The following is a 15,820-nucleotide window of genomic DNA, read 5'->3' on the forward strand; positions in this document are numbered from 1 at the left end:
GAAATAGTTCTTCTACCACTATTTTCTCTTTTCCCGTACCAGTATTTTCACTTTTTCCGGCTTGAACGTGTTAAGTTGAATTACGCTGGTAACTGAGACATTGCAAAATGTATTTTTTTTTCGTAGTAAATAAAGAGTTTTTGGTGGATAGTATTATTATTTACCCAATAATCACGAAGTCAAAACTATTTGTCGGCACGTCTGTGACTTCATTAAACAATTTTTTAGAAAAAATGGCACGTTGGTGCATAAAGGTTCGCCACCCCTGGCCTAGAGTCTATGGAAAATTCACGAAAAGGAGGAGGGATTAGCGATGGGGCAAACTGAAAAGGATAAATAATCTTTAATGAGCGTGCTATATGTAGGATTGCTTGCATACATCACGCCTTGTAGTACGTAGCCTCTAAAGGCAAGTGCTAGTTCATATAGGCAAAATTAGAGTGCCATTCGCAGAATCAGTAAACGGATTTTACGTGAATTTTACTGCAAGAACTTTGGTGGCCATAGAGCAATCTTGTTATTAACTTGCTAAAATATTTCAATATTAATTTTATTCGTTTTTGCTTAAAAAATGAGGAGAAAAAACAGTTTTGATTATCTAAAAACAGGAAATGAAAGAAAAAGTATGACTTACTCTCCGATTTTCAATGATTCAAGTGTTTTTCTAGAATCGATGTGTTTTTCGAATCTTTTTTATACTTTTAGAAAAGATAATATGAAATCTGTTTTATGATATATGTAATAATGTATTATGAAACATTATTTTGGGGCAAAGATCAAGCGAAAGTTTTTATTAAATATTGACATTACTTTAATATACATTTTTGGCGTGACAATTCACTTAGTTCAGTTCCGTTAGATCTAATTCATATTACATAATTAAAGATTCTTTTTTATACGAACAACAAAAGTAAATAAAACTTCGAATTATTGGCCAATAAATTGAGGTAAAATGATTCAAACAGTTTTAAACAATTATTTGCGTACAAAGTATATTGGATGTATATTAAATTTAGAACTCAAGACTGATTATTTTTTTGAAAGAAATCTTATTATGATAAGTATATTTTCTTATTAAATACATTAAAGAATAAATATATAATTTTGAGTATCCTGCAACAAGAAAAGATTTTTTGAGTGTGCTCCTTACAATATTATAACCATTTGTTTCAGTATAGGTCTATATTTGCCCGTGAGTGTTTGAAACAATTTAAGTCACCAATCCTATAGTAATTCGAAAAATATAGTTCGTGTGAGAGAGACTCGTGGTAAATGACTTTTTATCAAAGGATTATCTTTGTGCATTATTGCTATTTATATTGAAGATTACTTTTCCTTCATTCATTTAAAAGGAAACCTAAGTAATTTTTAAAATTTGCAGCTCAGTTTCTATATATATATATATATATATATATATATATATATATATATATATATATATATATATATATATATATATATATATATATATATATATATATATATATATATATATATATATATATATATATATATATATATATATATATATATATATATATATATATATATATATATATATATATATATATATATATATATACACCGAAGAGCCATTACATTTGGACCCAAAATCCTCATAGAACAATCCCTGACGTCTGTAAGCTACTTGAACATAGTTGCTTTCGGGGAATGGTGTTTACCAACAGGATAATGCACCATCTCATAGGGATCGAGTCGTCATGGAATGGTTCGAGGAACATTCCAGTGACTTTCAAGTCATTTTTTGGCTCCCAAATTCACCTGACCTTAATTCAATAGAGCATTTTTGGTCCTGCTTGGAAAACGAAACTCGTGCTGACACGCTACACCCTCGAATTTCAGGAACAGTTGGTGAGCGCTAAGTACCAGATACCTCAGACTACTTATCAGCACCTTGTGGAATCAATGCCTCGGCGGGTGCAGCAGTTTTGAGGACTAAATGTAATAGCTCTTCGGTATATATATATATATATATATATATATATATATATATATATATATATATATATATATATATATATATAAATATAAATAAGTTTCAAGTTGTTCAGTAATTATTTAGATTTCTCATGCAATTCGTTGGTTATCAAGAGGTTTTATTACCATTTAAGCAAATGTTATACAACTAATAATTCTTTTGATTTCTGGTTATACAGCCACACTTAACAATTTTAATATGTTGGGTCGCCGGGGCAAACAGTATGTTCGCAACATTTAGGAAAAGGTCCTTTTCCTTTTTCTCGCCTGCATTTAGGATCAGGGTAGCGTTGAATGGCTAATGCACACCTGAAATGATAAGAAAAATAATACAAATATGAATCGCAAAATATTTCGTACAAAATTAAATCTATAAAAAGGATATCAAATCTAAAAAAAATATATTTTAATAATCATTAGTAAAACAATTGTTTTTTATACGTAAAAGTCGATATAATTTTATGAAAAATATGTAATTATTACAATTTTATAAAAACGCATTTTGGTAATATGTCAATCTTAAAGAAAGGAACGGTTACCTGAAATCACTCATCATATTATTAGACGCACTATAAGATTCTCTGGAAAATCTTAATTATCCAGACATTTAATAGTACAGGTTTGAAAATTCCAAAGTTCTCTTTTTGCAGAGATGACAGCATGCACACGCCTGAAAAACCTGTTTTTGATTAGTAGTAGGCCTGTTTTTGTTTGGACCATCAATCAAAACAAGTTTTTGATGGTGGTCACATTCATTTAATTCCAGTCATCCTCAGAGAGGCCTGGCAGTGATGATGCTTGATTTGGTTGGTAATATGCTTTCTAACACAATTGAAAGATTAAGAAAAAATTATTGGTCTGGGCTTTGATAAGGTCAGTCAATTTTTTGAACATCCATGTCCACTCAAGTCTCCGTGTGTAAATGCAGTAGATTTCACGGTAAAAGCAGTGGGTGTTACCCAAAATATTTCAGATAGTTGGAAGAGGATCATTGTCCAAGAGGTCCACAAGCATATCACATCTAACAGATGTTTCCAAACACGAGAACTAAGGAAGCCGGGGCAAACTTAAAGAAAACGGCCCCACACTATGGTTTTTTTTAATGCAGGAGTCCGGATAGCTTTGGCAAAATGATGCATTTACTTTAAAAAAATATAGAGGCAACTAGTAAAACTATTTAGTAACAAGAGTGTACTTCATAACTTAGGTAAGCCTCAACATCAATAGCATAAACAAGAGTTCATAGATCCTTTAGAGAAGAACCAACGGCAGCAAAATTAAAAACTTCATACTCTTTTTTCGAAAGGCCTCTCCAGTCATCCTCTTAAGTTTGAGGTTAGGTTTTAAATTAATTTTTTACTTTCGCTTTTCAATGCTTTATGTTTTTTAGAGTTTATTTTTTGTGATAGAATATCTTTTGATTAAATCATACCTTTAAAAATGAAAAATAAAGGTTTCTATAGGCCAAAAACTATTATAAATGCTCTGCTTTTTATTAAGGCAATTAAAATCATAATATAACTTTGGATAGTTAATTAAGTGCTGTGCATTTTTCTATTTTTATATTTTTTAAATTTTATTTTTTTTGTTTACACTAATAAAGGACGATTTGAAGGATGAGGAAATACTCTTTAATCGTAAAATCAATAATTATTAAAAGCGTTAGTCAATAGAAACGTTTTTTAATAAATATTAATTTGTTTATTAAAATATTTCCCAATCTTTTATTTAAATATTATCAAATCTTTTGTTAATCGAATTAGCAAATCTTTTAATATTCAAAAAGCTTCCAAACCGGAATTATCTTCACTTATAAAAATTTGCAAAAACTGATAATTACTCATTGAATTTAAGAATTTTCATCCAGGTGAAATTATTTTCGGGGTTTGATTATAACTCACCAAATCAGTGAATTTTAAGAAAGTTAAATAATTTTTAAATATTTAAGCCATTTCCACGCTCGGAAACCTAGATAATTTTTTATTTCAAGATAGTATATGCATTTTAATAATTGCTTTGCATCGAGTATAAGGTACTTACACTGCGGCATTTCTGTTATTTTATTTAGAAATTTATGAAAAAGCATTCTTTACAGGAACTGTTCTGAATTTCTTTATAGACAATATTTAAATGAATTTACTTACCCAACAGCAGAGAGGTTGCCATCGTTGCAAGTATTTCGAGCACAGGGATGTTCTGTACCAAAAGTTTCCCCATCCTTATGCTTACCACAATTTTCTGCAGTACAAAAGACAATATTGACATTAAGATAACAAAAGTATTATAAAGAAACATTCTCTAAACTTGTGTAATAAATAAATTCAGAAAATAAATAACCTGATGCTCAAAATAAACTATTCTGGACCCTTATGCCAAATTTTAAAATATATTGCGTATATTTAAGTTTAGGCCAGTGTTTTACTAAAATTGGAAATTAAAAATTGTTGGTATAGTTGCTAGTTTATAATTTTTTAATGCATTGATAGAAGTAAAGACAGTATGTAATTTCTTTTCGAAAAAACTAAATTTTGATCATTTGAGAAAAAATTCGAACTTAGTAACAAATTGTCTTGATTTTATTTTCACTAAACTGTGAAAACATATGCATAAAAGTATAATTACAAAATTCATAGATTCCATTAAACATTTACTATAAATAAGGCAGATTAAGTGATCACGTGTGAAACAAAATTTAAAACCTGATTAAAACTCTGATTAAAGAGCAAAAACATGACAGGATTTTTTTACTCATATCAAGATCTGGAGAAGATCACTTATTCGCTTCGTCACTCACACAGGGTCTTCGGTAAGCGTAGCTGTTATATTACTGCAAACATTTATAGATATTATTGCAAACATTTTGAATTTTGGTAAAATGCGACCATCAAACTCAGATCATCTTAATTATTTAAATATATATTTGATAATGATGTTTGATGTTGAAATATCAGCAGCCTACAACTCAACTAATAATTGAACAAAATTGAAATTGAGCAAATCTTGTTATATGTCAAATAAAATGCAGAAAATCGATGAGTTTGGTATGTTGAAGGCCTATGTTTAACCGTGGAGTATTAAATTCCGGGAGACGGTGTTCCACGAAGAGGTAAGTTCGTGTCCGCTGAACAGACGAACGCCGTTGGTGGCAAATGATAAAATTCTGCAATAAAATAGTGTCAGTTTAATAGAATTATAGAAAATAAATTTGAATAAAAATTTAATTCAGAAACATTTGGAAAAAAACTGTAAATTTTCTCATAAATAGATAAGACAAAATTCTATTGCACATACGTAGATTGTAGTTCAAGAGTCAGAAGTAACGAGATTGCGCTAAACTTTAACTGCATTATTTAATTTTTCTTAACAAGATTCAATTGTAAACTTTGATAAAAAAAAATAAACAAACGTGCAAATATGCAAAATTTTAAAAAAAATAGAGAAATGATATCATGAAGGTATCTTGGATTTCTCAGTGTTATGGTGACCTGTGTTTGAATATGGGAAAAAAGCCAGCTCCGCAAAATTCCATATTTTTCTTTTTCATACTGTCATCAGAAAAACGGTTCTATATAAAAGTGAATTTCTACTATAAACATAATAGCAACATAAACGCAACAATTTTAAAGTCAACTATAAGCATGCTACTTGATATGAATTTATGTTAGATATGTTAGGCGGGCCACACACTGAGGGAGCGAGCAGAAAGCTAGCGCCGTACAGGAGGCAAATTCTGAAAATTTTCTTTCAGAATGCGCACATTTCTGCGCATCCTGACGCAAACGTATTGGAATTGGTTTTTTGCTTCCCACTCGCTCCCTCAGCTTGTGGTTCACCTTATTCGTGAAGCAGAGACAGCTACTTGCTTCCAGCTTCAACGGTCATGACCATCACCAGCACCAATCCAATTAAAGTAAAGACAACTGTGTTCCGTATCATGGCTTTGACGGCTTCTGCAAAATGATAAATAATGAGTTTATTGAGTTTTTTTATGTTATTTAACGAAACTAAAGTTATGAAACTATAAAAAGAAATAGAATTTAAAAAAAAAATTACGTTTTGCCAGTTGAATAGAAATGTTTGTGTCAGACCAAAAACGAGAAACGTAAGGTGCGCCTTTCTTGAAAAACTGTGTAGGGGGTAATTTTTGTGGTCTTTATTACAAAGTTTACGGAAGCAATGAGTCTTATGGTTTTTGTTTTTATTACACCATAATTAGAATTTTATTCAATTTGAAAAGTTTTTTTTTTCAAAATTTAAACGTTACTTCTTTTTTGCTATCGGTTTGATAATTTATTTATGAAAACTTGTCGAAATTTCAATTGGCGTTAATTTGATGATTGATGATTTGACCTGTGATTCGGCCTGCACCTTTCAGAAAACAATTCGCCTCTGAGAATTTTATTCTGGACCCAGCTAAAAATGCATGATAAGGAAATTGCACTACGATAAAAATGCCTGTTTAAGAAAATTGATACAGCTCAAAATATTCATTACTTATTATTTATTATTATTTTTAGTAGTTGTTGAAAAAATTTCCTTTGGAATATATAAAAATTTTTACATCATTTTTAAGCATGTAATTTTAAAGAAAAAATAAATACATAATGTGAACGAGTAGTTATCTTAGAAACAAATTTTAATTGTGTGATATAGTAACTAGTTTGCACATTTCGTTTAAACTTCGTAGAAATCAACTGCTTCCCCCTTAAAAAATTATAATGGAGTATTTTTAAAGAAAAATAAATCTCAAACTTTTTAAGAATTATGTGCCCTGGGCTGCTTTAAAGGTGACGCTGAACTCTAATGTCCTGAATTTCAACGGACAGTATTTAATTGAATTTTATCACCTAAATAACATTTCAAATTGTTTGTTTTTTTTCGATTTGTATGCTTTTACAAGGTGATTGCCTGTGTAAAAATATAAATGGATTTAACATCGTTGCTTGGGATTTTTTATTACAATGAAAATTACAAGAATGGTAAAAAATTTGAATGAAATAACCCTTACGGATATTTTTATAGTATTTAAACAGATTTTTGTTTGAATATAATGGATTTGACCAAAACTAAAGGGACACACTTTAAAACTATCCTAAACAATGCAAAAAATGCAAAAATTTAAAGTGTATTATTTTTGATATAAAAAATAAAAAAACATAAAAATTATTAAAGTTTGATTAATTGATTTTTTTTTAAAGAATGAGAGCTACATTGTAGCAGGAGAATATAGATGTTTGCAAAAAGTGTGACTTAAAGACGATGTTTAATTTTCTCTTCTCGAAGTACTTTGATATAAGTTACTAGATAAGTCTTATACTCTTTACAGCAGAGGTATAAATTCCATTTTATTAGATATAGATTGCTGTTTTATGGAGCAATATTTTAAGTAATGGAAAAGCGATAATTTAATCAAATATTTATACGAATTTTATATCTATTTTTATCTTTATTTCTTTTTCGCTTTGGAATCAAAGCTCTGAAATACCAAACAAGTGAGTATGCATGGATGCTTAAACATACGTGTTTACAGATTTCTGAATAAAATTTCTTAGTTAATCAGTTAAAATTATTAAAATCGTTAATTATTTAAAATTACGCATGAACAGCGAACAAAAGTCGGAAAGAAACTAAAATACATGTTAGAACAAAAAATAAAAGAATTACAGCACTGGTAAAATTAACAAGATTAGCACTAAAACAAGTTCTATATTTTTATAATTTAATATTTATTTTTCATACATTTTTTATTAATTATGATTATATTTATTACATATTTTTCCTTATTATTTATTATTTTCAATCATTTTTATTAATTTCTCTATATAGTTCATATTTTTTTTACATAAATATTTTAAAATGTTTTATAAGTTACATTTTATTTCAGCTTTATATTGTTATAATTATGCTTACCAATTTACGCTGAATCAATAATAACTTATAGAAATAATTTTCTTTTTATAATGTCTCATGGGCAGATGTGCTTAATCAATGAAGATCAACCAGATGTGTTTTCTTTTTCATTTTCTAACCTTTTTCTAATCTATGTAGGAATTAAAAATTTGCCGAGCTTCCAAGTGTTTGAAAATTAGGATTCCAAACACTTGCACATGAACTTACAAAGACGTTGGATTGCTTACATCCAAATACTTACATATAAGCAAATCACAACACACTGTATACATACAAATCAAGACTAATATACAAAAGTATTCAACTGTGTAGCAAAACAATGTGAAGTAAACTGACAAAGAAGTTCCGGGAGTGACGCGTACAGCGAGCAGGGGTGATCCCCTAATATATTATTTATTTTTACTTAATAACTGCGATATAATTTTCAGTTAAAATTCGATATCAGGTAATAATTGTTATTGTAACAACGCAAAGTCTGTTTTCCTTAGAATTAGATACCTATTTTATTCGAACAAATATTAAACTTAGTTATTTTTCTCTTAGTTATTTCAAATATTTAGTAATAGTGCTCAAATAAAAGTCTTAATGCGTCGTTCGAACTTTAAATAGTTATTTTTTAATTCATTATTGAATAGCAATATTGAGTGAACATGGCTTTACATGAAGTTTATTGTAAAAATTAAACAATTACTAAACATTCTTGCCATAATATGTTGGACATCAAGACAATATTATGCTATCATTTGATGATATAATAATGGATAACAAATATGGCTATAAGTATGTAATTTTGAATAATAGTAAAAAATAAAGTGAGGAGAAATAAATGCTGGTACATACATGAGTTCAAAATTTGAAATTTACCTGTTAGAACTTATATAAATTTTCTAGCTCAGCGCAGCTAAAGATACCTTTATTTCTCAAATGGTTTTTCTGCTCAATGACAATGCACAAAAAAAGACAGTTACATTTTTATGATATAAAAAGATAATAAAACGACACTTTAATTTAATGACAAATAACTCAAATAAAACATTTAATTGTGTATAAATGATGTTGTTCACTGATTGAAATTTGATTTATTTTGAATCCGGGGATAATTAGACAGTTTTTCAAAATGCAGTTAAATCAATAAAATAATATTGATATTTTTATTTGCAAAGAATGTTTAGATTACTGTATTGATTAATTACATATAAACGCTAGGGTGTTTCATAATTTTTGTTATTTTTGACCTTTATATGCGTATGGGCCAAATATTAGGACATATATATTTTTGATTCATAATGTTATTCCTATTCGCAATTAGGCTGTAATTTGCTCGTAGTCCTCGTAGGGCGACTCCATACAGTTCTTCAGTTTAGAAAACTACACCAGGGGGTGGGTCATACGAGATAGTTAATATAATATGGCTTCTTTAAAAGTCAATTTAGGATTCTAGAAAGAAGTGAAAATCTAATATTTCGTTTTTTTAATTCGGAGCATAAATTACAGTTTGTTAGGTTAAATTACAGTTTGTTAATTACAGTTGAAAGGTTGATATTATTTTATATCTGCTAATACACTATAAAACGAAGTCTGAATATTCAGTTTTCCATTATTAAAATTATATCGATAGAGCATACCACAGAAGCATATATCCTCACTAGCACAAGAGGACACCAATTTTTGATAATACAGGACGATAAAAATTTGGAAAATAAATAGTTACACTACCAAACCTGAGATACTAAATAGGTTTATAGCAATATTTTTTATAACTTAAATGAAAGATTAATGTATGAGAGAGGAAATTTTTTGAGAAATTGTTCTTGCCCTCTGGCAACGATATACTAGCTGAATACCGGTACCGGGTGAATCGATTAATCTGCACTTAACGATAGTAAGAAGTCATGCACAAATCTGAAAGGCATTGACGCAACTAAAGAGTTTAGCAAACGAGCCAGGTAAATCACATTTTTAGAGGTATCTATGGATCAGTGAAAATGGCAATATGATTATTATTTTCAAAATGGTCAGAGATAATTAAAAAAAAAAAAAACAATTATTAGTCCCTTCTCCTAACAAATTGGTTGAGGAAACAATTTTTTCTTTTTACCCCGATTTTAGCTTCTCGGAAAATATCTCTTACTTGTTTCGGTCTTTTTTTTCTTATTTTTATTATTTATTGTTCTTCCCGGTGGCTTTGCGTTATTATAGAAACCAAAACGCGTTTTTTTCGTAGTCCATCAAATCAGAATAGAGATTAACTGTATTTAATCTCACTTGACGTAATGATATTTCTCGCGAGTAACTGATGAAAGTCAAAATTTACCGTTATCAAGTAATTTTCTTCTGAACGTGAGTCTGTAAGACACTTATATCCACAATATCGGTATTAAAGTGCCAGTACTTTTTGCCACAAAATCCATTTTTTTTTTTTGGTAAAATAAAACGGCGCAAAAAAATTAATCTGACAAAACTTAATTTTTACAGAAATAATTATTGTGTCTTCGTAATTAGATTAATAATACAGTGAAAAATTAGGATATTCAATTTTGTGGTAAAAGTAGATTTCACTATAAATGGATTTTACTGATGCTGCATGCAGGGTGCCAGCACTTTTTACTGTAATATCATCCGGAATTTTTTCATAGTGTAGTGTTTTATTTATATTCATTGTAAGTCTTGTGAACAAAATTTGTATATAGCATAATTAATGAATTTTATTCTGTGAAACTACTTTAAAGGGTAAAAATGGGTTTACGAGCATGAAGTAAATAGAGAAGTAAAAGTAGCTGTTTGTCAAGAGATGAAATCACCGTTTTCTTAGAAAACGAAAACAAATTGGAAGTCAGGAAATTTTGAGTTTAATGATTTATTTGAGATGAAACTGATATATTTGCTTACCATATTCAAGAAATTAAATATCTTTAATCTTTAAGAAAACACGCAGGCGTTTGATATAAGTAATAAAGTTAATGCGTTTTGTAAAAAACTGAAATGTGGTATCAACCATGGAAATTAATGCGAATGTGGATGAAAGTTTTTGAACTTACAAGACTAAAGAACAAATTACAGAAGTTGTTTTTGTAACTACTGAAAATCATTTAACAATGCTGACAAGGAATTTTAACAAGTAATCTTTTGCTCAACGCCATCCTAATAGTAAACTAGACACTTTTCAAAACACTGCCGAAGAATTTTTTTAATATATAGATGACATAGCTTGTTCATAAAGTACTCAAAAATGATAAATATAATGTTAATAAAAATTATGTAGATAAGGGGTTTTGCATTCTAATAGGCTTCCCACAACCACGGAACTAGGAGCTTTTTTGTCCCTCAATGAAATAGATATCCCACAAAATCAAGAAATTGAAAGAAATGTTATATTCAACAAGAAAACATTGTGAAGATAAGATAAGGCATTCTGCATTCCAATTCCTCATAAATCTATCCCTCCTCATCCCCCTCTGCTGACCAGATTAGTGGGTTTCTCGTCGTTCAAGCTTCCGTCCTCTGGCGTCCACCATGTAAAAGGCCACAACCACAAACGATTTGTAGCTTACAAGTTTTATGGTGGGGTTAAATTTCATTGCTGAAATCAAAGATATTTGCAGCCTTGTGTTCAGCGGCAGAATGACCAAAAAATTTGGTCCTCCTGGTGAGCTCATTTAAAGTCCAAGGTTGTGATTCTCTGTTTTTTCTCATTAATAATTGTTAAGATATACAGTCCTCAGAAAGTTTCCTCCACAAAAAAAGAAATCTGTTTCTTAAATACAGACAAAGGACTCTGCAGACACCTACGAAATTGACCATGGGGGGAGAAAGAGGGGTCCGAGAACATTTTTTCTGAATCAATAAAAATAGGATCCAGTGACTTTTGAATTATAGAAGTATTTTCCCATCCTACAGCTGGATGAGCAGGGTCTGATTTAGTAGCAGATTCTGCTAAAGCTTTCTTAAAATAGTTACTTTTTTTAATTTATTTTTTTAAACCCAGAACGGAATGTTTTACTGTTCTATCAGAACGTTTTGTTTCTGATAGAAACAAAATTGATCAAGCAGGTGGGATAATGGTTATTAGTTTCTAGGAACTTGCGCCAGCGTCTATGCTGTGAACTTAGACCTCTTTGCACCTCCATTGTGGACGGGCGTAAGGGTATTTGAAAAAAAGAAATTAGCTGCTAAAGAATACATATTACCCTAAATTTATAAAAAATATATATATATATATAAAAAAACACCTAAAAATTTTCAGAAAACAAGAAAAAATTTTCGAGGAAAATTTTTTTTTAAAAATTTGAAGAAAACAAATTATGTTTATTTTTCTCGTCATTCTCGTAACAAATATCTGTACTTTTTTCTGAAAAAAGCAAAGAAAAAATAAGTAAAAGTACTAAATGATAAAAGTAATGAAGTACAAGTAAAAATACGTACTTTTTTCTTTATTTTCGTTACACGTAAAGAAAGTAAAAGTAATACCACGTATGCCTATGTCCAGTTACATGGCCAGTTAGTTCAGTTTTGTAATCATGATTTTATGACCATTGAAGTTGCAAACGGTTTTAAAACAGTAAAGGTAAAAAAAAGGTTCCTAACCGCAAACGTTATGGTTAGTTAGATGGACAGCCTGTCTGTTGTTTAACCATAATTTTACATTGAAAATTCATACAGTGTGCACAGATTAAAGTCATATGAGATCGGATTCGTGTTCAGGATCCCCAAAAAATACGTAAGCAATAAATAAGAACTCCTACTAATTTTTCCGATTAACGTCATTTATAGTGCTCTATTGGGGGGCTACATCACTATCCATCCTCGGAAGTTCCTCGGAAGCTTCTTCTAAAAATGTATTTTTCCAAGCCTAATAAATTTAAGTAGAGTCAAGAGTAAGTTATAAGTGTAACATATTTTATTTTTTTAATTGTGTCGTTCAATTTTGTGCAGGAATGCAGTGGTTATGATTGATACCCATTATTTGATTATTCCGTTTGTTTTCCTTTAGCTCGAAGTTGATGTATTCAGCTGCACTTATCATAGAAATTTGCCATAGAAACACCTATGGTAATGTATGGTAACCATAGAAATTTGCATGGCTTTTCTATGGCAAGAGCGGCAAACCTAACCTTTGAAGCATTGTATATAGTACGATAGATAGTAATCATCTTCCACGGAATAGGTAACAAACATTCTGATTCTATTGGTGTAAATGTTACACTTCGATGCTACTAGTGGCACAGAGGACTCTTAGTTCTCTAGGCCAGCTCACTGGGTTAACAGCACACGATCATACCACGCACTGACTCGTCAATAGCACTTGCTCTTGTTCTTTTTCCACTTGTCTCCTCCAAATTAGCTGCTTTTCTTGTTCTTATCACTCATCCGTTACTCACGTTAATCCGATTTGGACTAAATTATCATTTTATTTGTTTTTAATATAAAATAAAACTATGAACTTTCCTCTCACTAAAATTGTCTGATTCTTGTTTTGTACGGCAAATCGAACAAAAGATATAACGGTTTTTAAAAAAATGATAATAATTTATATTTATTATTGCATTGAAATTTGCATTTTTTTTTCTTAAATTTGAAGACATTTGCATTTCATTCTAAATTTGCAAATGTTTTTATTGCCTTGTCCTTTTTCACAAAACTAATTTTTCGGTCATTTTTCTTCACTTTGAATGCAATATCTCAAAACATTTTAATTTGAATTACTGGAAATTTTGCATGAATATTTTCTATGCATATGTCTTAAAAAATTACTACGGATTGGTTGATTAAACTATAATTTTATATTTTACAGCTAAAATAAAAATGTCTATGTGTACTTTTTGATCTTTTTTGTCAAAATAGTTTCGATATTCGCAGTAAAATATCTAAATATAAGCATAATGTCTAATGGATAGTCTATTCTCTGAGTTGAGTCTTTATAAGTACATAGAAAACAAAGATTTATAAAAAAATTATATTTAAAAATATTAATTGTAGTCTTTATAGTCTGTATTTGTTATTAATTGTAGCATTTATATAAAATGATAGCATTAAATAAAACAGTTTAAAAAATAATAAAATAATATAATAGTAATAATAATTTAATTCTAATGATGCGATTAGTAATATTATTAATATACAAAATATCTGGATAGTGCTTTTGGGGATTTATTAATTTTTACATATCATAGGTTTAAATATTCGGGAAATGAGTTACAAAACGGTTGCAATAGTGCTTAGTCTGATTATTTTGAGGTTTCAAAATGTAAATAAAAAATTTTTTTGAGGAATGATCAATCAGTTATAGTCTTGGAATAAATTAAAATTTTACTTTGCTAGTGATATTTAACATATTAGCTGTCAGACACACACATCATTTAATCAAAATTGTGCTCTTTCCCTTCGTCATGGAAATGTTTACTAGCAAATAACATTATATAAAAGCGCTGGCACAACGGGATAGTGAGGTGGAATGAAATTCAATGTTTTTTTGGTGCCAAAGAGGAGTCGCCATCGAGTGGCAATGAGCTTAACAAGACCAAAGTACAGTCAGACCTCGATATAAGGACACCCTAAGGGACATCGCAAAAGTGACCTTATAAGCGGGGTGACCTTTTAACCGATTCATTAGCAGTTCATAACTAAGCACGTAAATAGTGCACATTATGATTTTTTAAAAATGGTAATACAAACGAAAACGATCAGCCGTAAATTAAATATTTAAGTCAATAAATTTTAAAAAAATTAGTAAAGAATTAAAAAAAGTTTGATTTTAATTTTTTTTTATTTAAAATAAAGTCGTTTACAAATTCCCTCAAAGTGTATATACATACATTACATATTACCTTATTTAAAATAATCATTCATGCAGGTCTGTCTCGTTCTTGGTTTCAGTTTTCGAGCAATGCTTTCTAGATTTTGCAACTTATCAAAATGTTTCTCAGGTCACTCATGATTTGTAAAAAAAATTCGTATTACATTTATTGCATTGAACGCTTTCCTTTGGGTTACAGCTGCAGTGTTAGTATCACTGTCATTGTCCACAACTTGTGAAATAATTTCAGAAATTGTATCTTCAGAATTGGTGGCAATTTCCTCATCAATCAAACCATATTCAGCCTCCCCTTCAATGGCATGGCCACGATTTTTCAAATCTTCCATCAGAACAGATAGAGGAATATTGTCCTCTTCGGTTTCGTCATCCACGATATTCAGAGAAATCACAAAACCAGCAGGACGAAAACAATTTGCTATTCATAAAGTGGACACCATGTTACGTCTCAGTAAAAAATGACTTTATAAGCGATAACGATTTTTAAAGCTTGACCATATATCCGATAATCTGTAACAAAGAATTCCTATTCAGTGAGCCGGTACTTTGGAAAAGTGATCTTATATGCGGGGTGACCATATATACGGATGACCTTATATCGAGGTCTGACTCTATTAATGCATAACTACGGAATTTCTATTAGTTTAGATATCTTGAGCGCAGCTGTGGATACTGTGTGATTTATTGCTTTTATATTGTAACATCTGACAATTTTGTTATCGAAGTTAAGAATACAATTTTTTTCACAATGCAATTATAGTTAGTAAAGGCTTGTAGTTAGTAAAATTTCTAAAAATTAAAATTTAATTTTAGAAATCATTTTTTTTAAATTTAAAAAGAAAATAACGTTTTTTGTCCTCCCTATTCTCGCTACAAATACCTGACTTTTTCCCGAAAAAAGCAAAGAAAAAACAAGTAAAACTACTAAATTTAAAAAAGTAATGAGGTACAAGTAAAAATGCAAACTTTTTCCTTTATTTTCGTTACAAGTAAAGAAAGTAAAAGCAATGCCATGTATGCCTTTTGTTTTCATGGTTTTATAACCATTATAGTTGTAAACAGTTTAAAAACCGTAAAGGTAAAAAATGTTCCTAACCCTAA

The 15,820-nt window shown here is 29.5% G+C and overlaps 1 long non-coding RNA gene across 2 annotated transcripts; it reads right to left on the minus strand.

Moving 5' to 3' along the window:
* Nucleotides 1-2,100: 2,100 nt before the first annotated feature.
* LOC147802180 (uncharacterized) lies at nucleotides 2,101-8,872 on the minus strand. 2 transcript variants are annotated; one of them, XR_015429692.1, is made up of 4 exons: nucleotides 8,773-8,872; nucleotides 5,862-5,948; nucleotides 4,143-4,236; nucleotides 2,101-2,307 (listed from the first exon to the last, which is right to left on the minus strand). It is a non-coding gene; the product is annotated as an uncharacterized LOC147802180 (long non-coding RNA). The 2 variants fall into 2 exon arrangements; XR_015429693.1 differs by having other exon boundaries at nucleotides 8,749-8,843.
* Nucleotides 8,873-15,820: the final 6,948 nt, after the last annotated feature.

This window comes from Parasteatoda tepidariorum, chromosome 10 (assembly GCF_982258835.1).
Source record: "Parasteatoda tepidariorum strain Cologne lab strain chromosome 10, Ptep-v5.0, whole genome shotgun sequence".
NCBI lineage: Eukaryota > Metazoa > Arthropoda > Arachnida > Araneae > Theridiidae > Parasteatoda > Parasteatoda tepidariorum.